Source organism: Bubalus kerabau, chromosome 10 (genome assembly GCF_029407905.1).
Source record: "Bubalus kerabau isolate K-KA32 ecotype Philippines breed swamp buffalo chromosome 10, PCC_UOA_SB_1v2, whole genome shotgun sequence".
Taxonomy (NCBI): domain Eukaryota; kingdom Metazoa; phylum Chordata; class Mammalia; order Artiodactyla; family Bovidae; genus Bubalus; species Bubalus kerabau.
In genome coordinates, this window is record NC_073633.1 from 35663658 (window position 1) to 35686903 (window position 23246).

The following is a 23246-nucleotide window of genomic DNA, read 5'->3' on the forward strand; positions in this document are numbered from 1 at the left end:
AAATAGCATGATTTATGAAATATTAATTATTTTGAATATTTTTAAAGAGTTAATGTTAACAATGCATACTAGCCTTTATGATTCACACTCATTATTTCGTTGCATCCAGACAACAGCTCCAGAGACAAGTATTACTGCTTCCTTGTTAAAAATAAAGAAACTGAAGTTCAAAGATGCTGAATTACCCTACTCATATGTATATGATAGGTGATAGAATAGATTCTTGCATCCAAATCTCCTGACTTGAAATTCTGTGCTTTTTTTCATTATAAGAATACTGTGAGGTTATGTCTGCAATCAGAAATAATCTGTTGACATAGTAAAGTATCCTATCAGTTTTGGTGAAGAAAAAATTATTCAAATAAGTGGGTTATCAAGTTAATAAAAGGGTTTAACAACCCTTTCCATTTGGATATTCTGCTTTTTGGAGGAATAGGAATATATGTAACCTTTTTTTTTTTTTTTTAAAGGAGGACAGATATTTTCTTCTTTGAATCCCATGAGAAAGTAGGATTGTGAAAGTTAATCACTTTTACATTTATAGCCTATGGCCCGGACAATAGGTAAGCTGTGATTATGTTCTTTTAGATAATACTGAAGGAAAATGGTATACTATTACCATTTTTGACAGAAAGATCTTTTAAATTGCTATTACTTGGCAAGGTAGTACCAATATTAAGAAAGCAGATAGTTCTCAAGCTATAAGAATGAAGTTTTCTGATTGTTCACAGTCTTATTGTAAATTGTTTAAATATTTTGACTGAACTAACCAGCTGATGTGGTTAACATGATTAAATGACTTGTTTATTTGATGCCTAATTAATGGAATTAATTTCACACTGAGGAAACTTGCAATCTAGCTCTTGCATTTCATATGAGAAAGTAGGGAACTGAGAGGAAGTGATTTGCTCGAGATCAACACAAACTATGTTGCAGATTCCTGATTAGAACTCACTTAAGATCCCAAGTTCAAGTTCTCTTCCAATAAATTACCTTAGCTGATTTTATCAGACTACTATTCAGTCAAAACCTTGGATACACATTGAATGGAACATTCTTCAACAGGTAAGACATTTAAGAACAGTTATGCCTAGTATTATAAACATGATTGCAAACAGAAGTCCTAAGCTGACAGAAAGAGAAAATAATAAATGGCACCTTTTTCATCTCTAAACTCTCTAATACCAAGAAAACACCTTAAAGCCCTTGCCTTGGGTAAAAAATATTTGAAATGCCAAATCCAGTTATCAATTCATCTCTATGTGTGTCGGGAAGGATTACTACAGTTAAGTATATTCTAAGCCTGTTTATACCCAGCATTATTCCTAAAGTTCCAATAAGAGTGCTTATTTTTATTTTTGAAGTGACACTAACCTGAGAAGAAAGAAAAAAAGAGTATGTTTAAGCCGTGCTTCAAAGCTCATCTCCATGAAACTATTTTGATGTTTTCTTTTTAAAAAAGGAAGCAAGCTGCAGTGAAATTAGATAGCCTCTCTTTCACATTCTCTGAATACAAATAACAAAATGAACGTGATATACTTACAGATTTTGATAATCAAATTTGAAATTCTGCTTATTTATGCAGTTACTCTGTCCTAGAATTGAAAATAGAGACAACTAGTCACAGAGGAACACTTTTAATATTATTATTTTCACATCTTCATGTAAGAGCAAATGAGGAAGTCTCCATGTATGGCATGGCGCATGTAACGAGGAATTTTCACATGGCCAACCCATGTACTCAGTAATGCCACAGAGACAGGCGTAAAAGCTTTTCATTATTGTGTACTTTATGCTGTAACTGCTGCTATTTAGTTGCTAAGTCATGACTGCCACCCCATGGACTGTAGCTTGTTAGGCTCCTCTGTCCATGGGATTTCCCAGGCAAGAATCCTGAAACGGGTTGCCATTTCCTTCTCCAGGGGATCTTCCTGACTCAGGGATTGCACTCAAGTCTCCTGCTTGACAGGCAGATTCTTTACCACTGAGCCACCTGGGAAACCCCCAAGTACTTAATACTCCTTGCTAAATAAAGTTGGGTATCTTTGAGATAGTTGATTCTACTACATATGGTGAATGATTCATTTTAAATATTTTTAAAAGGTAGTACATAGTGACTCTTTTCTAGGGTACGTAATGCTTCCATGTAATTATCAGTAACATTTGTTACACTCACAAAATATTCAATGTCATTGATAGAAGATAATGACCACAGTCTTAAAGAATGTAAAAATAACTTTTATGACTTTAACTGCAACATACTCTGCACTAGCAAAATGAACATTTTCTAAACCACTTTGTTTTCAGTTCCTGATTATTCCCATGACTCCAACCGCTTAGATTTTATGTTTTAGATTACTCCCTTTTACATTCAATAACCACATCAAAAAGTTCATAATTGATGTGCGATCTAACATCTCTCTACTTGCCACAAAACCACCTGTGTTAAGAGTTTGAGGAATTCTGATGCAAGCATAAAGGAAATTACAGATTCTTAGTTATTGTGCTTAGACCATTTAAAAAACCTACTTAAAGATATCACATCAACAGGATTTTATATATATACACATATGTGTTTCTCAGAAAGATCAGCTATGATTTATATATATATATATATATTTCTAAGAACGATCAGCCACATTTTTTCAAGCTTTATAATAAATTCTGTCCTTTCTCACAGTCATCAACCAGAAGACACAAAATAAAATAACATTAAAGTAGATATGGTACTCAAGAATCTTCTATTGGATATGTTTTCTTTTTAGGAATGAAGGAAAATTCTCCCATTTTTGAACCATTCTTTTATATCAATTCTACAAAATTGCATGTAACTTTATAAATATTTTTAAAAAGATATATAGTTTTGTAAATATTTAATATTCTCCTAATTCAATTGTGAATTGTAAACGTCAGGTATTCTGTTTTGGGCTTTTTTTATGTTTTATTATATGCTATTAAAAAGGGAAAATTGTACATTTTTAGAATGTTCTTATGAGTAAATTTAATGTACTGAAAATAAAAATTAAAAAAAAAAGAAAGTACAGCAGAACAGAAATATATATTGTTAGGTCCCAAGGGTCAACATGGTAAATCAAGTTTTGTTATTTTTTTTTTTTAATGGTTATTCTGTTCTTCTTGTGTTGGTAATAGTACTGTTGGAACAGGAAGCCTTTAACATCTGTGCACTTTGGATTACCTTAAGCCAGCTGGTTCCTCTCAAAATTGCTCATCTTTTCTTCTTCTTAAGTTCTGACCTGGGCCCCTAGCCTTAAGACAGCTCTGTGCTTTCTGCAGCCAGGATATCCTCTTCAGGACTGTCAGACAATTTCAAATGATTGATGTGCTAGTCTGGTGCTCTGGTATTTTTCCCTTTTGTAAGTCTCCGTAAATCTACAGCTCATTCTATAAGAATGCTAATTAGGTCTCCTCTTACTTAACTCCATGCACATTTTTCTTGTTTTCCTGTATCTTTGGAAGCAAGCTTTCAATTTATAATACAGTATTTCTAATTTTTTTACAAATAATATTACGTATAAATAAAACACATTTTCTACCAAAGGAAACACGTAAGCAGCAGACTTAGATGACTCTCTTCCCTCTGGAACTGTGCGTCCATTGGACAAACCTGAAGCATGTTTCCTAGGTCCACTCTGAAAATCAGAAATTATTTCCCTACCCGTCTTTTACTCCTTTCCCCTGTTACTTCTTACTATTTTTACTCTTATTTGGATGGCTCTCTACCCTTTCCCTCATGATCAGAGGCAACGAGTACAGAAGGTCTTGAACTCTTCTATCTCTGAAGGAAATTTCAGGTTCTGCTCCAGAGTGTCACCGAGGGAAGCTCATCTCACCTAAGTAAGCCATGCCACTAACTGAGTCACAGTCTTCTATCAGGCAAAGCCCAAGCAAGGCAGGCTCTGGCTCTTTCAGGCTATCAAGCTTATTTCGTTACTATAGAGATGTTTTCACATGAAGACAGACCTCCATCAATCGCAGGGCATTAATTCTAAATCTCTTGCCTTAACACATATTGTATCACGTTTCCCCATCTCATGATTGATTGTCCTTTTGGGGCCTTGTATGACCTCTCATTCTGAGGCTTAGAACTGAATTTCTGGCTTCAACTTTTTGCTTTCATTCTTGACCATATTTGGATTTTTCCTCTAAATAAGTTACTTCTTTCAGCAAACTTTTGGGCCACTAAGGTTTCCAGGGCCCTATAACTTTCTCAACACAGCCCCCTACTGGTATCGCATACAACACATGCAACCTGACTCCAAAAGTAAGACCTGGATACCTTGTAATGAATATCACTGGGTCAACTAACACAACTGGAATACAGATGGAAGATTAGGGAGAAAAAAGTCTATTTTAAATCTACTTGTATGTAAGACAATATTCTTATTTGTAGAAAAAATACACGTTGAAGTGTATGAGTAAAAGACCATGCAACTAATATTTAAAAGGTTTAGAAAAAATGCATGTGTGCATATAAACACACACATATAAATATATTCATAATATATACATGTCTATGCATATACACATATGCAAAGACAGAAGGATAGTGCACATTCATCCGATAGAGGAAATGGGGCAAAATATCAACAACAGGTGAATCTGGCAAGAAGATGTATGAGTGTTTTATGTACGATTCTTATTGTCACTATTCTTCAGTGAGTTTGAAATAATTGCAAAACAAAACCATAAAGAAGCAAAGATTGTGCTCAGAATGCCAGTAGCTTCTACATATCAAGATACAGTCAACTATGGTAAGGGGGATGGAGAAGACTGGAGAAAGGCAGGGGAATTTGTGTAGGACACAGAAATCTCTTAACTGAAGTGGCTGGTGGTTAAAAAGAGAGAGGAAAAAAAAAACAAAAACTTGGAAAACTCAAAATTGGAAGGGCAATTCCTATAAAACTGAGAGTACCTTCATATGCCCAGAGATTTCTTTCTTCTTTATAAACCATAAACATTTAGGATTTGAAATATTTGTATTTTACGGAGATGTGTAAAAAATGACTTTGTGTATTAGCATCTATGCTATTTGTACTTCTATACACTAAAGGAAATACTTTTAACTTGAATGTAACAATTAGAGGGTCAACACTATGGATAGAGTTAATATGTGCTTATCTGAAACTTAGCAGATAAAGAGAGACGGCCAGAATAAACAAGTTGAAAGTGAGAAGGGACATTCAAAGTACATTATTGTGTTACTGGAACAGCTGGTGCTAACACTGTCAAGTTTACATATGTTCTCAAATACTTATTTATGTAACAATCAAATGCTAAGCATTCCAGCTGCACTTGTAAACTTTTTATGAACTGAAGTCATATGCACAAGCTCAGCTGAACATATTTGACAGAGGGAGGAGCGTGAGGAAACTATTAACTCTCAGAACTGAAGTTTCATTGTAATGTGACCTTCTGGCAGTTTGGTATGAGAACTAAGCTGCTGGCTCATGTGAGATTCATTTCATTCGAGTAAGTAGAATCAGAAGTATCTAATCAATGGGTCAAAATCATGATTTGGCAGCTACCTTTAGGGCACATAATTTATTCAGGAAAGAAAATCGTATACAGATTTAAAAAATAAGGCAAAGGATACAATGATACTGAGTCATTAAGGAAAGAGTATTTTATACTAAAGTGAAAAAAATATTTTCCTTAACACATCCTAGAGCTAGTACGGGTAGGCTGATGGGTCGTGGCAATGTATAAATTAGAAAAGATAGCATAAAAAAAGAGGTGCTTTTGTATGAAGATCATCTGATATTGCTTCTATGAAAATTATTTGCGTGTACCTTGCCTCCTTAGTGACAGGATAAATGGTAACTATCTTAAATCCATTTTAAAGTGTACAAAGGCAAGAACAGTAGCAAACAAGTATTTCTATGCTGTTTTTCTCCTTTACTAACAAAAGGAAATAGACACTGTTTTCTCCAAAGTTTACCTAATCAGTGCTTTGATCCAATTTCTGTAGTATCAGATCAGTCAGATCAGTTTAGTCGCTCAGTCGTGTCCAACTCTTTGCGACCCCATGAATCGCAGCACGCCGGGCCTCCCTGTCCATCACCAACTCCCGGAGTTCACTGAGACTCACGTCCATCGAGTCAGTGATGCCATCCAGCCATCTCATCCTCTGTCGTCCCCTTCTCCTCCTGCCCCCAATCCCTCCCAGCATCAGAATCTTTTCCAATGAGGCAACTCTTCGCATGAGGTGGCCAAAGTACTGGAGTTTCAGCTTTAGCATCATTCCTTCCAAAGAAATCCCAGGGCTGATCTCCTTCAGAATGGACTGGTTGGATCTCCTTGCAGTCCAAGGGACTCTCAAGAGTCTTCTCCAACACCACAGTTCAAAAGCATCAATTCTTCGGCGCTCAGCCTTCTTCACAGTCCAACTCTCACATCCATACATGACCACAGGAAAAACCATAGCCTTGACTAGACGAACCTTTGTTGGCAAAGTAATGTCTCTGCTTTTGAACACGCTATCTAGGTTGGTCATAACTTTTCTTCCAAGGAGTAAGCGTCTTTTAATTTCATGGCTGCAGTCACCATCTGTAGTGATTTTGGAGCCCAGAAAAATAAAGTCTGATACTGTTTCCACTGAGGAAATAACTCACAAAAGTCTTTATTTTATGAACAGAAGAAGGTCTAAAGTGATTTCTGCCAGGTTGAGGTTAAAAGGACATATTTTGAGGGAAAAATAAGAATCTCCTCCCCTCTTGATCTGACCAGCAAGATTCTGAAAGTTTCCTTTAGAATCAACCAGATGTTTCAGAGTGAGGCATTGATCTTGAGATGTCAAAGTCTGGAATCTATGTGATCCTCCTGCTCTGTTGTTCAGTCGCTAAGGCGTGTCTGACTCTTTGCAACACTACGGACTGCAGCACACACGCCTCCCCTGTTCTTCACTATCTCCCAGGGTTTGTTCAAACTCATGCCCTTTGAGCCAATGATGCTATCTAACCATTTCATGCTCTGCCACCCCCTTCTCTTTTTGCCTTCACTATGCTAGTATTTGCAATCACAAATCTTAGACTTAGGAAAAAAACTCCCCTTTTTTTCCCCTCTATGTAGGTTTAGAATAATGGCTTTCAACCTGAGATATATACATCAAAGTCTCACACCTAGGTCACACCCCAGACCAACTAAGAGTGAACCAGCCTCACGTGATGGTGCAGCTGAGACTGAGAACACTGCTTAGAATGAGGATGGGTATTTTTTATTGATCATGGGATTAGTTTTGCAAAAATAGCACTTTTACAAAATAATCTGGAAGCACTAGGTGCTCTCCATATTCTGGTTTTTAATTAGGCCTGGAAATTTGGGCTTACTAACACAACAGCTCTGATTCTTCAAACTCTACCTTTTTTCTCATTTTGAGAACATCTTAAGACTGATAGGGTTCTGTTGGAGGATGGTGGTCTAGACTTCTGCTACTGCTATGTCGCTTCAGTCGTGTCCGGCTCTGTGTGACCCCATAGACGGCAGCCCACCAGGCTCCCATCCCTGGGATTCTCCAGGCAAGAACACTGGAGTGGGTTGCCATTTCCTTCTCCAACGCGTGAAAGTGAAAAGTGAAAGTGAAGTCACTCAGTCATGTCTGACTCTTCGTGACTCCATGGACTGCAGCCCACCAGGCTCCTCCGTCCATGGGGATTTTCCAGGCAAGAGTATTGGAGTGGGGTGCCATTGCCTTCTCCGGTCTAGACTTCTAAACCCTACTATTTCCTCCATTTTAGATGAGGAAGAGTGGAATAAGAACAATGGAATGTTTTCATTTTTGACAAATTATGAAAAAAGTAGTAAATTTTGCTTACAAAACTACATTGTTCAGTGGAGAGGGTGGGGTTTAAGTGGCAACTTAAATCATAAGAAAGACAGGAAATAATGTTTTAAAAATGCCTTTTAGAGTTTTTTGAAACAATGTGGCATGTATATGCAAATTTCTAGACAAATGGTATCAGCCAATGGAATAACTGGAATTCAACTTCAAGAAGAGTGACTCTAAGTCCCCCTCTGCTGGACAGTTCAGGTTATACCAGTTGTCTCAGAGTAACTATTAATAGTACCTTCTTTGATGCTCAAAGCATCTTGTTTGGACTATAAATTATATTATAAGGGATTAGAAAATTCTTATTGAGAGAGAACTCAGTCTAAATGTAGAGACCAGATACATGAATTACATATAGCAAGTACCCAACAAATACTAGCTTCTACAAGATTATTGTCATCATTAATTCACAAGCAATAAGTTTTAATGACAGTCTACATATGAAAAGGAAACAAAAATGCACACCCCCAGATTTTAATCAGACCTCTATAATTGAATTGGTTTTCTCTACATTCCCATATGTGGTCATGTACTTTCACCTTTGAAAATAGATGGCAGTCTTCTTACTCTTTTTTTTTTTTTTGGTAAACAAAAATGTAATTCAAGATAATTACAAAAGGATTTTTGTTTTCAAAATGTCAGAGAAGTTTATATAATGTAAAGATAGCTTTTAAATTATTACCAAATAAGTAACCTTTCTTATAATTATTATCTATGTTTAGCAAATTATGCTTAGTGCTTTGGGACAAGAAAGCAAAAATAAAATAAATAAATAAAAAAGACAGGAATGGCGTTTAGATGTATTTTAAATACAGCTATCTGGAATGTTCTCTTGTTTTGACTTATTCCAGAAGGAAAATTTAAAACAATGAGTAAATGAGTATAAGTTACAAAGAAACATATTTTAGCTCAACATAAGGATTTTTAAAATAGAGTTGTCCAACAGAATGGTTTGTTTTAGGAAATGATGAGCTCCTTTGCTGAAGATATCCAAGTTGAGACTGGATAAGCATCTGCCAAGGATGCTGCAGGAAACATTTCTGTACTGTGTGGGAGATTAGCCAACAGAAGATGATGTCTTAGGTTCCTTCTAATCTAAATTTTAAAATCTTATGACTATTTCAAACATGAATAACTACTTTAATGATACAAACTCTGAGGACCTGGTTAAGAAAATGAAAAAGAAGAAAAACAAAATAACTTTACTTGGGTTCCAGGAAAAGCAGACTATATGAAGAAGCTTTTTTTAAAAGCTAAGATAAAATGTAAGATAGTACTAAGATAGTACATTTTAAAAGCATATGCTTTATCATGCATGCAATTATTTTATAAGACTTAGTACAAATAATAAAGCATGCATTTCTAAAAAATAAGTGAATAAGAAATCATTTGCTGAATTATTAAATTATACAAAATAAGATAATAAGAAGCTCGGCAGAAAGCCAAAGAAGGACTGGCTGAGTAAGGTTTTCTAGTCTCACAGTCCTAGGGGGACAATGGTATGGGGAGGAGGGGGGAAGGGGGCTCAGGATGGGGAACATGTTTACACCCATGGCGGATTCATATTGATGTATGGCAAAACCAATACAATATTGTAAAGTAATTCGCCTCCAATTAAAATAAATAAATTTAAATTAAAAAAAATCCCTATTCTAAGTCCTTCAGCTTCATTAGAAGGGCTGATGCTGAAGCTGAAGCCCCAATACTTTTGGCCACCTGATCCGAAGTACTGACTCATTGGAAAAGACCCTAATGCTGGGAAAGATTGAATGCAGAAGGAAAAGGGGACTACAAGGATGAGATGGTTGGATGCATCACCAACTCAATGGACATGAGTTTGAGCAAGTTCCAGGAGTTGATTATGAACAGGAAAGCCTGGAGAGCTGCAGTCCATGGGGTTGCAGAGTCATATATGACTGAGCGACTGAACTGAACTGTTCTAAAAATTATCTTTTCTGTTTCACCTCTCTCCTATCCTTCATAGCCCTCTCATTAACTCTTAAGCCCAGAGAGAAATAAACATTGCCAAACATTCACTCTTGAGGAAGCCCTCCTCGGGGTTCCAATATGCTACTCTACTGTGGTCCTTGTCCTGCTTCTATTAAAATTAAGTTTGAAGGTAATAGGGCATTGGTGATTCTCTCAAGTGTGGTACGAATGCCAAAGATAGGGAAGAATCATGGTAATTGATCAGAAATAGGAAGAAAAGAATTAAAAACAATGCTGAGGTCTTCATAAGTTAAATCTATGTTTTCTTAGTATTCATCTGCAGTAATGAATACTACTGAACCCTGACTCTCACTGAAGCTATCTTCCCTAGGATTCCATGATCCTACTTGAATGTGGTCCTCTTTCTACCTCTTGGATAATTCATTCTTAGTCTGAAGGGAGTCATTCAGCGGGGGAGATTTCTACAATATGGAGGACAATCTGTAGGAGTGTCAATTTTTTTTTTAATTCCTTGAAATTAATCAGAACTTTGAAGGAATAGATTTAAAAACAAAACAAAACAAAACAAAAAAACAGGACAAAACCCAAGAAAACAGGGTTGGAAACAATATGAATTGAAAGGTGGATCTAACCAGTTAGTTGAGAAGCAAAGCAGAAATAACACTGAGTTTCAAAGCCAATGATTTCTGAATGGGAAATTGTAATCTTAGTGTTGCCCCCCTTATGGAATGGCTGATAGATGTCAAGTGCTTAAGCCCTTAAGTGTAGCAAATCAGAGGAACATTGTTAATCTCATCTGCCTAATAGGAAAAAAGCCTGGTCATACATTGGGTCACTGTACTTCAGTGATTCTGGGGGCAGATGAGTCAGCCTGCTCATGGCTTGATGCTGCTCACCGTGGCTACCTGGAATGGGCCAAAAGCAAGGCAGAGATCCTGCAGAAAGTACAAACTTCCCAGGTCACTTTAACAATACTCTATTCCTTTATTCCATACCTATTAAGTATTCAAGCATTTTTTTACCAGTAAATTCTCTTCTCCTTATTTACTTCTGATGCAACTTGGGTTGTTTTATAGAAAAAATACTTTTTACCTCTAAGCTTGTCATGGAAAGTATCTTCTAACTTTCTTTTTTAAAATATATTTCCCTAGTATATGTTGTCTTCTGCATCAAAATTCAATATCCATTTCTAGAAAACTTCCTATAAAAGTTAACTTCTCTGTCAAAATACTGTAATATCCTGGAAGCATTTTCCATTGTACAATCAAAATTATTTTTATTTTTTTCATCTTTTAACTTGAAAGTTAAGTATTTAACAAAAACTGGAAAAGATAATTAAATATTAGTAAATTTTCCTGATTAGTCTTGTGTCGGCAAAACAACAACAAAACATTTGATGTTTGGTTGTTTAAGACTGTGTCTGAAACCATTTTCTTTATGAGTAAGAAAAACAGGGCCAAATTAGACCATTTGGAAATGACCATAAACTGGAGGTATAGCGTTGAGCTGAAGAAGTAAGATTATCCTGGTTCCACAAAGATTCATTCTTTACCTCACTGCTGATGCCACTTTCCAATGTTACTTTTTCTGTTCTTATATCTCAGAATCCCTTTATTTCTTAAGCCTTACCATGAGTGTGTATCTCCATTTGTGAATTACTGACAATTGTTAAGAAATGGTAAGAAATGGTTGACAGAGGGGGAAAAAAGAAACTTGCGATAATAATCCATGCTAGACAACATGAAAACCACAGAAATTTGAAAAACAACACAACCACTATACCAATGGGAGACAGCATGATAAAAAACATCTTTCAGAGTCAGGGATAGCAGGGCATGAACCTTGAGTGAGGATTAAAGGAGATAACCATAGAAGTGCCTGGTATAGGCATTCAGGAAACTGTCCCTTCGTGTAAAAGTAATAGTTACATAACTTGCAGGCAGACAGTGCCTGAAGGTGGTCCCATATGCTGAGCTAATAATTGAGAGATCTTACATGTTTTTCAGATAGAGATGGACCAAAATAATATCTCTCAATTCTGATCTCTTAGATTTAAGAGTATCTGAAGAAGGAAAGATATATCCATAAATTTAGGAAAACTATAACTCTTCTAAGAAAATTATTAGTGATATCTTGAGTGGATTTTATACAAAATATATTCCATTTATAATATTTATATTCTTGATAATGGTTTAGTGTGCTTGTGGCATTTGGTGATGGTATAATGCAGAAGTTAGCAAACTTTTTCTGTAAAGGTAAATAGTAAATATTTTAGGCTTTGCAGACCAAGAGGCAAAATTAAGGATATCATATGGAACATAACAAATTATAGAAAATATAACAAATTGCTTTATTAACAAAATTCAAAACACAAATAATTGAGAACATTAAAAATACATATCTACTAATGGGAAGAATAAAGTTCTCTTTTTTTTTTCTTTTGGGATAATATTTCACTTAATAAAGTTTCAAAGTTAGTATTCTCTGGCATCAATACAGTGGCAAATGTTCATTGGTAGGTAGTATCAATATGGCAGCAAGCTGGGTTTGGTCTATAGGCCTTAATTTATTGACCTCTACACTAATGATCATTAAAGCTATTATAACTTGGCCTTTTATTAAAAAAAAAATGAAACAGGACTTTAAACTTTAGGTTTTAAGAAATAAAACATATTCAACTTATCAAGTTTTTTTTCTGTACAAATTTCATGTAAATAAGACTAAATCAATGAATATACTTTAAAATGTTATGTAAAAAAACTGTTTTAATTTCAGAATTAATACTTCCAGGAGTATTATTATTGGTGATATCAATGATTTTAATACCTTATTTCTTAGCAAACAATAGACAGAATAAGGACATAAACAATTATCCAAATTTTAGTTAAAACAAATTGATCTAATTTCTGACCTCTGAAATTGCTGATGTCCTCTACACTAGATTTGAGATTTGTACACTTCCTAGTTAGAGCCACTGTAAAAGATAAGTTGTAAATACTAAAAAGTTAATACTATATTCTCAAGGATTCTTGATTGTTTTCATATATTGTTATTCCTTACTTTCTCCAAAGCTCTAGAAAGGAAATGAATCTTCATTGAACCAAGAAACTAAGAAGATTTAACAAGACAAAGAAGTAAGAAGCCAGAATCATATCTGATGAGGCTGAAGATTACTAATAAAATGGAAAAGGGCAGTAAAATTCTTGAGGTGAACAGAATCCTGGGATGATCATTGAATTTATGGGACTTAATTAATAAGGAACTTGGGGGAAATTACCTCTCTTTAAGAGTATTCCAGGTAAAACAGAAAAATTTAGACAAAGAATGCTTAGGAGATAACTTAGCAGCTAATCATCAATAAAGCAGATAAAAGAAGTAGGTTTTATTATATATTATATATTTTGAATAGAAGAAAATAGAAAATGAAATAACCGTCAAAGAGCTTCATATGAAGATCTTAAGCCACTTTTGAAATTAATATTATTTCATTCATATACACTGAAAAATTAAGTCAAACACAATAAACAATTTGCATTGCATGCCAGCAGCCATTCTTGAGATGCTACATCCATTTTTTCCCCACTGTGGACCACTAAATCATTTATTCAACATTCATTGGCTATGTCCTTTCTTGAAGTACTAAGAAAATGAATTTAAATTATTCTGAAGTGTTACATCTTGACATGCAAATTAATACTTAAAAGTGAACCAAAGTTTTAAAAAAAGGTAAAGGAAAATCCCTAAGCAAATATTAAAGATTTAGTATCAAAATCCACCCCCCCCCAAAAAAAAATCCCTTTTTTTTTAAGGAATTTCTTGCTTCAAGAATTATGAAACATTTGACTGTTTTCACTTTTTATACATTTCAAAGAAAAATTTGTTATTGTTGTTGTTGAATCGTTAAGTTGTGTCCAACTCTTTGCAACACCATGGACTGTAGCCCACCAGGCTTCTCTGTTCTCAACTGTCTCCCAGAGTTTGCTCAAATTCATGTCCATAGAGTCAGTGATGCTGTTTAACCATCTCATCCTCTGCTACTCTGTTCTCTTTTTGCCTTCAAAGAAAAATAGACTGCTATTTTTCTGAGGTCAAGTAAAATTCTACAGAAGAGTAGAGATTCGGCCCAGATGAGCTTTTCCCATTCTTTTCTGTTTCATTATCCTTGGATAAATATGACACTCAACAGCATTTATACTTAGGAGAGAGAGGATGCCAATAATAGGCAAAAGATTTAGAGTTTCCATGTTGGAATCCTTCTATAACTTCTCTTAGTCTAGAAGTAACAAAGAGAATTTGAAACTTTCCTTACTCACATCTTTGGTTTAGATAGTGTCTGATAGCTGCAGAGAGATTTTGACTTGGAACTCATGTTATGCAAACTGTGTCTGTGTTGGGATTTGGGGTTCCTAATCCAAAGTAATTCCTTGAGGAAGATGTGCAGGTTATAAGTGTTTCCTGCTCCATTGTCTGGCAGCACCTGGCTGGTTTGCATGCCTACTAATAACCCTTGGAAAGGAGCTGCTTCTACCTATGATGTCTTTGCATTGCCATGCGAGGAAAACTGTGTCCTACTTATGCACAGCTACTCCCAAACTATAGAACTGATAGATAACAGATGGGCTGACAGATCCACTATTACACATATTTCCCAGAAGTTGAAGGTCTTCTGTTATTGTGGCTAATCTCTTTTTCTCTGAGCAAGCCGATAGTGGGTAAGTGTGCCAAGGGAAGTTATTTTGGAACCATCAAGATACTCCATTGCTTTCTAATTCTTTGGAGATTATCCATCCCATTATTGTACTGGACTATCTAGGTTCATGGCATTTTAAACCAAAGACTTTTAAACTGAGGGATTTCCACAAAGAAACATAATTTTCATCTTAGAAATTAATTCATAAGAAAATTTTATTTATTTATGCACATGTAAACCTCTCACTCTCAAAATGATTTGAGACAGCCACTTGTGAAAATTTACCTTACCAGTAAATTTATTAGAATTTGTTATCACACTAATGTGACAATTGAGCAAGAGACGATTGACTAAGACTCTGAAAGTACTCAGTCTCTTGCATTTAGAAGATTATTTCAACTAGCCTAAAAGAATCCTGGGTTATGGATATTTGAATGTGTTTTTTAATACAATATTTTTGTCTATTTTGGAATGTCTTGAGTATCTCAAAAATTTCAATAACAATAAAAAGCTATACCATATTTGCCATATTGATAAAAATAAAAGACTAATAATAACCTGTAGTATCCATATACATTGGTTCAAAATTTTTGAATAGTAATTCAACAAAGTGTTCATCAGTTCAGTTCAGTTGCTCAGTCATGTCCCACTCTTTGTGATCCCATGGACTGCAGCACACCAGGCCTCGGTGTCCATCACCAACTCCCGGAGTTTACCCAAACTCATGTCCACTGAGTCGGTGATGCCATCCAACCATCTCATCTTCTGTCTTCCCCTGCTCCTCCTGCCTTCAATCTTTCCCAGCATCAAGGTCTTTTCAAATGAGTAAGCTCTTCGCAGCAGATGGCCAAAGTATCAGAGTTTCAGCTTCAGTTTCAGCATCAGTCTCCAATGAACACCCTGGACTGATTTCCTTTAGGATGGACTGGTTGGATCTCCTTGCAGTCCAAGGGATTCTCAAGAGTCTTCTCCAACACCACAGTTCAAAAGCATCAATTCTTCAGTGCTCAGCTTTCTTTATAGTCCAACTCTCATATCCATACATGACTACTGGAAAAACCATAGCCTTGACTAGATGGACCTTTGTTGGCAAAGTAATGTCTCTGCTTTTTAAGATGCTGTCTAGGTTGGTCATAACTTTCCTTCCAAAGAGTAAGCATCTTCTAATTTCATGACTGCAGTCACCATCTGCAGTGATTTTTGAGTCCCCAAAAATAAAGTCTGCCACTATTTCCAGTGTTTCCCCATCTATTTGTTATGAAATGATGGGACCAGATGCCACGATCTTAGTTTTCTGAATGTTGAGCTTTAAGCCAGCTTTTTTCACTCTCCTCTTTCACCTTCATCTTCACTTTCACTTTCACTAAGAGGCTCTTTAGTTTTGTCTTCGGTTTCTGCCATAAGGGTGATGTCATCTGCATATCTGAGGTTATTGATATTTCTCCTGGCAATCTTGATTCCAGTTTGTGCTTCATCCAGCCCAGCATTTCTCACGATATACTCTGCATATAAGTTAAATAAGCAGGGTGACAATATACAGCCTTGACGTACTCCTTTTCCTATTTGGAACCAGTCTGTTGTTCCCTGTCCAGTTCTAAGTGTTGCTTCCTGACCTGCATACAGGTTTCTCAAGAGGCAGGTCAGGTGGTCTGGTATTCCCATCTCTTTCAGAATTTTCCACAGTTTATTGTGATCCACACAGTCAAAGGCTTTGGCATAGTCAATAAAGCAGAAATAGATGTTTTTCTGGAACATCTCTTGCTTTTTCTCTCTTGCTTTTTCAATGATCCAGCAGCTGTTGGCAATTTGATCTCTGGTTTCTCTGCCTTTTCTAAATTCAGCTTGAACATCTGGAAGTTCATGGTTCACATATTGCTGAAGCCTGGCTTGGAGAATTTTGAGCATTACTTTACTAGCATGTGAGATTAGTGTAATTGTGCCATAGACTGAGTATTCTTTGGCATTGCCTTTCTTTGGTATTGGAATGAAAACTGACCTTTTCCAGTCCTGTGGCCACTGCTGAGTTTTCCAAATTTGCTGGCTTATTGACTATGGCACTTTCACAGCATCATCTTTTAGGATTTGAAATAGCTCAACTGGAATTCCATCACCTCCACTAGCTTTGTTCGTAGTGATGCTTCCTAAGGCCCACTTGACTTCACATCCCAGGATGTCTGGCTCTAGGGGAGTGATCATAGTTCATGTTTGTTATAAGAAAGATAAAATACAGCTTCTAGAAGACAACATGGTCTTCATGATCTTGAGACAGGAAAGATTTTTCTTGAATGAGACACAGATAGCATTAACCTTTAAAGATAAGAAAAGGAGTGAGTTGTCATCAAAAGACATTATTAAGAAAGTAAAATGGGAAGCCACAGTACAGAAGATGGTTACACTCATCTGACACAACTCATTTCTAAAATAGAGAAAAGAGTTCTTATTGATTAATTAAAAATAGTGACAGATTATCCTATAAGAGAATGTACAAGAGACTTAAATGTACACTTTATGAAAGAAGATAATCACATGGCTAGAAAACATGATCAGAGACCTATAGATGAAAAATACAATGAAATACCATTATATACTCACTAGGAGGGCAAATATTTAGAAGACTGCCAACACAAAGTGTTGATGAGGCTATGGAACAAATGGGAACTCTAATACACTGCTAGTGGAAGTGTAAATTATTTTAACCACTTTAGAACATTCAGCAATTCTCCTCAATAAAGTACACAGATATATGAACCAAAGATGTATAGCAGAATATTCATAGCATTATTTGTAAAATCATAACATACCCAAATACCTATCATAGAATGTATTACAGTACATACATACATTAGAATACTGTAAAAAAAAAAGTAAATCCCTGACAATTTCTACAACAATATGGATGAACTAGAACTCTCCTCTTTCACTTTTATCAAGAGGAACTAAAGAGCCTCTTCATTAAAGTGAAAGAGGAGAGTGAAAACGCTGGCTTAACTCAACATTCAAAAAACTAAGATTATGGCATCCAGTCCCATGACTCCATGGCAACTAGATGGAGAAAGAATGCCAACAGTGACAAACTTCATATTCTTGAGCTCCAAAATCACTGCAGATGGTGACTGCAGCCATGAAATTAAAAGACATTTGCTCCTTGGAAGAAAAACTATGACAAACCTAGACAGCATATTAAAAAGCAGAAACATTACTTTGCCAACAAAGGTCTGTCTAGTCAAAGCTATGGTTTTTCCAGTAGTCATGTATGGATGTGAGAATTGAGCCATAAAGAAAGCTGAGTGCCGAAGAATTGAAGCTTTTGAACTGTGGTGTTGGAGAAGACTCTTGAGGGTCCCTTGGGCTACAAGGAAACCAGTCAATCCTAAAGGAGATTCTAAAGGAATACACATTGGAAGGACTGATGCTAAAGTTGAAGCTCCAAAACTTTGGCCACCTGATGCGAAGAGCTGACTCATTGTAAAAGACCCTGATGCTGGGAAAGACTGAATATAGGAGGAGAAGGGGACGACAGAGGATGAGATGGTTGGATGGCATCACTGACTCAATGTACATGAGTTTGAGCAAGCTCTGGGAGTTGGTGATGGACAGGAAAGCCTGGCGTGCTGCAGTCCATGGCATGACTGAGTGACTGAACTGACTGATCGGTGAATTGTATAGCCGTAATGTTGAGTGAAATACAGTGAAAAAAGCCAGGCACAAACAGAATACATAAAATAGATAATAAATATTTTATTGAGTTCAAAAAACAAGTCATACTAATTATCTGTGGTATTATTTCTGAGAATGGTGTTTTCTGTCACAAAAGGGAGAAGAAATAGTTACTGAGAAGGACACAGGCTGTGGGGAGGACTACTGCCTCTTTATAATGTTTAAATTTTTTGATCTGGGTAGCAGTTACACAGTTGTGATCACTTTGTGAAAATTAATTAATTTGTATATTTGAATTGTCCTCTTTTTGAGCATGTTAACACTTCAATAATAATTAAGGAAAAAAAAAACAGTTTATGGATATCCTAACAGAGATCCTCTCAATATCATTTCATTAATCCTGAGGAGATTCTAAACAGACACATTTATTTCTTGCTTCCCACTTTGCCCTGCCACCATCTTCTGGCTATATATAAATTTTGGTTATATTTCACCTCATTGCCATTTTCTTTCACTGACATTTCGTTATTATTTAGTATTTTCTCTCACTGCCATTTCTGTATTAGTGCATTTCTCTTTTTCCTTAGAGTGGAAGAATGTAACCCTGATAGCACCCAAGAGTCATTTTGGGTGGGAGTTTTTTCTGAATACCTCTATTTTTGTGCATGTGTGCTAAGTCCCTTTAGTTGTGTCTGACTCTTAGTGACCTATGACCGATTCATGTTGATGTTTGGCAGAAACAACAAATTCCGTAAAGCAATCATCCTTCAATTAAAAAATAAATAAAATGCCACAAAGGAAAAAACAAATCTTTTTTACCATCTATTTCTGTTTTGTTTATTTGAAAGTAGGACCTCCCAGATTTTTCTTCCACATCTCATTTTTCCTCCTGTATTTTCCAAACTTTTTGTTATATATATGGAACACATCCTTGACTGATAGGAAATTATCAGATTATGGGACTGCAAGGAGATCCAACCAGTCCATTCTGAAGGAGATCAGCCCTGGGATTTCTTTGGAAGGAATGATGCTAAAGCTGAAACTCCAGTACTTTGGCCACCTCATGCGAAGAGTTGGCTCATTGGAAAAGACTCTGATGCTGGGAGGGATTGGGGGCAGGAGGAAAAGGGGACGACAGAGGATGAGATGGCTGAATGGCATCACTGACTCGATGGACGTGAGTCTCAGTGAATTCCTGGAGTTGGTGATGGACAGGGAGGCCTGGTGTGCTGTGATTCATGGGGTCGCAAAGAGTCGACTGAGCAACTGATCTGATCTGATCTGAACTTATTCTTGTGTTTTGAACTATATTATTATAGTTCATTATAATATATGCCTCTGAACACCATGTTAATCTCAGGTTAAATATACTTGCTTGTAGGAATCCAGATAATTTTTGGAATGAATTTATCAATATGTTTGGAAACATCTTAATTTTCACTGAATTTTAAAAATTTTCACTCAGGTATTGTTATTTAAACACAGTGAAAGAATAAAGGAAAAATAATGAGAACCCAGATTCTAGATGAGTTTGAGAAGAATTTTAAACTTTCCCTCCTCAAATCTTGTATACTGACAAAACGTAATTAAATTGGATTAAAAAAAATCAGTATGTCAATTTCTGAAGATAACACTTAAAAGACATTCTCTTTAAGGGTGATGTACTTTAGACATGTTATTTTCTTACAAATGCCTTAAAATCAGCTTTGTTACAGAGAACTTTGGTTTTATGTCTGGATTGAAAGATTTTTTGATTGTGCTAAAGTGAACATATTTGTGGGAAACAAGCCAAGAAAATGTGTCACTTGGGGAAAGAGAGGAAAATATTTTGTTTTATTTCTTTCTTGGGATATTTTTGTTTACAGAATGAGCACAGGTTGCTCTGAAACTTCCACATCTGAACAGCAAAGGTGACTTTGTCAGCATCACTTTGTTCCCAAAGTCAGGAGCTTTCCAAAACAGTGCGGTTGCCAGCGTACCTCTTTAGTTACTACTACATTTAGATACTTTAATTAAAGCCTATTTTTCACCTTAAGCAGTATCATTTCATTTTTATGTATTGTTTGTCTAAGGTGAATTTATTTATAGGTAAGAATTAATGTTTTAAAGTGATTCTACTACTGAATTGCTTTAACAACAGTGAGAAATTATTTTCACAATCACTAATTAAAAATAAAATGCAGCTCCAGAATTTATCCAATATTTGTTTTGCTTCAGCACAAAGAAACCATTGTTATTAGAATTCCACTAAAAGTAATTTATATTATAACCTATGACAAATGTCTACTCTTAAATTTCTCACTAAAAAATTTAAAGCCAAGTAGCTTGAGAAACGGAGAAGGCAATGGCAACCCACTCCAATACTCTTGCCTGGAAAATCCCATGGATGGAGGAGCCTGGAAGGCTACAGTCCATGGGGTCGCTGAGGGTCGGACACGACTGAACGACTTTACTTTCACTTTTCACCTTCATGCATTGGAGAAGGAAATGGCAACCCACTCCAGTGTTCTTGCTTGGAGAATCCCAGGGACGAGGGAGCCTGGTGGGCTGCCATCTGTGGGGTTGCACAGAGTCAGACACGACTGAAGTGACTTAGCAGTAGCAGTAGCTTAAGAAAAGTACCTATACATTTACTTAATCCTTCAACAACAGAATTAAAATATAGGTGTATCACTCACCTAGAGAGAGGACATACAGAATAGAGGCTAAAAGCAGAAGCATAAAGGCCACTTGCTGATGTGTATCCTATCAACTGACTACTTGTATAACTTGGCCTGGATAACTTCTAGGTACCCTAGTCTTATCTGTAAAATGGGGATTGTTGCTGTTGTTGTTTAGTTGCTAAGTCATGTCTGACTCTTTTCCAACCCATGAATTATAGCCAACCAGGCTCCTCATTCCATTGGATTTCCAAGGTAAGAATACTGGAGTGGGTTGCCATTCCCTACTCCATGGGATTTTCCCTACCCAGGGATTGAACCCATGTCTCTTGCATCTCCTGCATTGGCAGGCATAATATTTACCACTAGCACCAACTGGGAAGCCTTAATAAAGAATGTTGGAACATGCTAATCAGTAGAGATATGAGTATATTGTATAAGGTCATGTCATCTTCCAAAGATCAATACATAGGGATTTATAGGAGTAAGGGGAAAGGGAAGAATATACAGATCCCTCACTTTTCCTTAAATCCAACAAAAATAGGATGAAGACTATAATAAAGATATGTGTATCAGTTAGTTAAATACAAAACCATTTCTTCTCACAGTGCCTTCTGTTATTCTCAAAGCTTTCCAACAATTCCCTTTATGACTTCAAACATTCCTGTGTCCTATCTCCCAAAGATTAAAGATATACCTGCAATCACATGAAGCTGCTGCTGCTAAGTCCCTTCAGTAGTGTCCAACTCTGTGCGACCCCATAGACGGCAGCCCACCAGGCTCCCCTGTCCCTGGGATTCTCCAGGCAAGAACACTGGAGTGGGTTGCCACTTCCTTCTCCAATGCATGAAAGTGAAAAGTGAAAGTGAAGTCGCTCAGTCGTGCCGACTCTTAGCGACCCCATTGACTGCAGCCCACCAGGCTCCTCCATCCATGGGAGTTTCCAGGCAAGAGTACTGGAGTGGGGTGCCATTGTCTTCCGGAACCTGTAAACCTTAAAAAAAGAAATTAAGTGTACCAGATATAACAAACTCCTATACTTTTTCATCCCTTTGTGATTTTGCACTGGATTATGTAAAAATGTCACAAATTAAGCTTCCAATTCCAACTAAGCTGATGTTTGCGTGCATGCGTGCTGATGTTTGTGTGGGTGCATGCTCAGTCCTGTCTTACTCTTTGCGATCCTATGGACTGTAGCCCACCAGGCTCCCCCATCCATGGGATTCTCCAGGTAAGAATACTGGAGTGGGTAGCCATTCCCTTTTCCAGGGGATCTTCCCGGACCAGGGATTGAATCCATGTCTCTTGCGTCTCCTGCACCGGCAGGCAGGTTCTTCACCACTGGGTCACCTGGAAAACCTGTTCTTTTTACTATTTATTCCAAACCAGTATTTTTAATTTTTTAATTTAAGTATAATTGAGTTACAATATTATAAAAGTTTCAGGTTTACAACAAAGTGATTCAATATTTTTTATAGATTATATACCATATAAAGATGTTATAAAATATTGGCTATATTCCCAGTGTTGTACATTACATCCTTGTATCTTATTTATTTTACACCTAGTAGTTTCTTTGTCTTAATCCCCTTCCCCTATCTTTTCCCAATCCAATCTCTCTTCTCACTGGTAATTACTAGTTTGTTCTCTCTATCTGTGAGTCTGTTTTGTTATATTCATTCATTTTATTCTTTAGATTCCACATATCAGTGAAAACATATAGTTTTTTTCCTCTAACATTTCACTAAACATATTACCTTACAGGTCCATCCACATTGTTATAACTTGCAAAATTTCATTCTTTTTTATGGCCAAATAATATCCCATTTATATAGACACTGCTATTAAGTCACTTCACTTTAGTTCAATTCAGTCACTTCAGTTGTGTCCAACTCTTTGTAACCCCATAGACTGTAGTGTGCCAGGCTCTTCTGTCCATGGGATGCTCCAGAATACTGGAGCGGGTTGCCATGCCCTCCTCCAGGGGATCTTCTGGACCCAGGGATTGAACCCACATCTCTTACATCTCCTGCATTGGCAGGCAGGTTCTTTTCCTTTAGCACCACATGGGAAGCCCCTTATATATATGTATAGCTATATATACACATACATACAGACACATATGTATATATATCTCACATCTTCTTTATTCATTCATCTGCTGTTGAACACAAGTTGCTCCCTTGTCTTTCCTATTGTAAATAATACTGCTATGAACATGGGGTTCATATGTCCTTTCAAATTTGTGCTTTTGTCTTCTTCAGATATATACCTAGGAGTGAATATTTGTGGATCATATGGTAGTTCTATTTTTAATTTTTTAATATAAATGGCAAGAGTAGGCATTCTTATCTTGTTCCTGATTTTAAAGGAAAGGCATCAGATTTTCAACATTGAGTATGTTAGCTGTGGGTTTGTCATAAATGGGCTTTATTTCATGAAT

The 23246-nt window shown here is 36.3% G+C and overlaps 1 protein-coding gene and 1 long non-coding RNA gene across 3 annotated transcripts in view; one reads left to right on the plus strand and one right to left on the minus strand.

Annotated features, from left to right (window-relative positions):
* ZNF770 (zinc finger protein 770) overlaps positions 1–1743 on the minus strand; it is a 342882-nt gene extending 341139 nt beyond the window's left edge. For both annotated transcript variants that reach the window (XR_008699035.1, XM_055537298.1), the window contains exon 1: positions 1734–1743. The gene's annotated coding sequence lies outside the window, so the exon portion shown is untranslated. The remainder of the gene's footprint in view (positions 1–1733) is intronic.
* LOC129621178 (uncharacterized) lies at positions 758–13171 on the plus strand. Its single transcript, XR_008699036.1, has 2 exons — positions 758–1065; positions 12868–13171. It is a non-coding gene; the product is annotated as an uncharacterized LOC129621178 (long non-coding RNA).
* The last annotated feature ends 10075 nt before the right edge of the window (positions 13172–23246 follow it).